The following is a 2405-nucleotide window of genomic DNA, read 5'->3' as shown; positions in this document are numbered from 1 at the left end:
GTCCGTCCAAATAGTTGACTTTTTATGGTATGTGTTCCGTGCTCTGTCTCTCTCTCCGTCCAGTCAATTGACTTTGTATGTTATATGGTACGTACCTTGTCTCTCTCTCTCCGTCCGGTTAGTTTAGTTTATATGTTATATGTTCCGTACCTTGTCTCTCTCCGTCCAACCAGTTGCTTTTTCTCTCTTTCCAACCAGTTCACTTAGGGTTGTTATTTGTCCTCAATCCCCCTCTCTATTTCTATAGTTTTATGAAACATTTTTACAATTCGATCAGTTTAAGATCTCTTTGAATTCTCTATAAACTCACTCTTATTGTAATATTTTTTCTCGGATCTTCATTTTTAATATCTTGTCTCACCTCTTCTAATCCGTATGTAATCTCATTTTTTCCTTAGTTACTCCAAGGTCTTCTTGCTGTTAATATATATTTTCTAACCTTATACATTTAGCTTCTGTTTGTCTAAAACTTTCAAATAATCTTATTTCCCTTTGCATCTCCTACGATGCATTCACATATTATTGTTTATTTGCATGTTGACTTTCCCTTAACGCTACTGGAAGACTATCTGCGCTAGCCGTACCTCATTTAATTGTGATACACTAGAAGTAAGGCAGTTTGTCATCACCACTCACCACCAACTCTTGAGCTATTATTTTACCAATGAATAGTGTGATTGATCGTCACGTTATCACGCCCTCAAGGCTGAAAGGGCGAGCATAATCAATTCTTGTTTTTCCATTTATCTTTTCGACTGTATACGCGATCATAGAAGGTGCGTTGGAAAGGAAGAGACAGGAGAGAAGAGTTATATATGAGAATTGTATAAGGTTAGAGTGAAAAGTAGTAAGAAAACTAGGCTTAAGGAATATAAAGTTAGGGCACTCGACTCGTAATCTGTGAGTTGCGCGTTCGAATCTCGTTGAAGGAGATTTAACACAGAGAACTTCGATGTCAAACATGTTTAGCTGACGCAAATATTGAAATATTTTAGATATTGTTTGCTTGAATGTTTTGCTCTTTACATACTTATTCTGGTGTAACCCCTGTGTTCATATAATTATTTAGTGTTTATCTCTTACATTCACATATTTAGTTCTTTTGTATATTCCATGTCCAATATTTCATTCATTTACATATCTTAAGACCAAAGTTCTAAAGTTTCCATTCATTGCTTAAGCCTAGTTTGTTTACTAATTTGAAGTTAAACACAAAGCTATACAGTGGGCTATTTGTACTCTGACCATCACGGTTGTCAAAACCCTGTTTTTAGGCCCGGCATAGCCAGATAGTTAGGGCGCTCGAATGTCTGAATGTCGAGGGTTCGAATCCTCTTCCCACCAAATATGCTTGTCCTTTCAGCCGTGGGGGCGTTATAAGGTGACGATTAATCCCACTATTCGTTGGTAAAAAAAGAGTAGCTCAAGAGTTGGCGATGGGTGGTGATGACTAGCTATCTTTCCTCTAGTCTTTCACTGCTAAATTAGGGTCGGCTAGCGCAGAGAGCCCTAATGTAGCTTTGCGCAAAATTCAAAACAAACCCGGTTTCTAGCGTTGTAAGTCCGCAGATATGCCGCTGTGCCACTGGGGGTCGTTATAGAAGCGTAACCGTTCCAGTTTTCTTTTTAAATAATCTCTGTTTCAGTAGTAAAAATTTACCCAGACGAATCTAGAACAGTAGTAGTTAAAACGTTAAAAATCTTAATTCTCATTTGTTTTTAGTTAATTTATTATCCTATGAATTTTTATTATGAGTATAATTTTGCATCGTTAGCATATTATATAGCTTTAGGAATAACCTAATTCATCTAGACGATGAATCAACTCATGATTTTCAAACTGAGTTTTTGTTTTATGACAGTCTACTTCCTACTTAGATCACTATATTAAATTAGTATTTGCTAAGTGATTTGCTCTGATCAGACGTTATTCAGCTCTGCCTCGCATCGGTTGGCAGAGCTGAGTATAAAACTGGGGTACAGGCGTTCTTCAGACATACGCTATACGTATTAAGCCATACCGGTGCGTTAATTATCCGATATCAAGGAAAACTTTCTGTTTGTCTGTGAACGCATCTCCTCCTAAACGAGTAAAGTGATCCAGACCAAACTTGGCATGTTAACTAGTAAAGTGATCCAGACCAAACTTGGCATGTTAACTTGTGATCCAGATCAAACTTGGCATGTTAACTAGTAAAGTGATCCAGATCAAACTTGGCATGTTAACTAGTAAGGTTATCCAGATCAAACTTGGCTTGTTAACTTGTGATCCAGACCAAACTTGGTATGTTAACTTGTGATCCAGACCAAACTTGGCATGTTAACTTGTGATCCAGATCAAACTTGGCATGTTAACTTGTGATCCAGATCAAACTTGGCATGTTAACTTGTGATCCAGATCAAAC

This window comes from Limulus polyphemus, unplaced genomic scaffold (assembly GCF_000517525.1).
Source record: "Limulus polyphemus unplaced genomic scaffold, Limulus_polyphemus-2.1.2 Scaffold2206, whole genome shotgun sequence".
In the NCBI taxonomy this organism is placed as follows: domain Eukaryota; kingdom Metazoa; phylum Arthropoda; class Merostomata; order Xiphosura; family Limulidae; genus Limulus; species Limulus polyphemus.
This window is presented reverse-complemented; position numbering follows the sequence as displayed.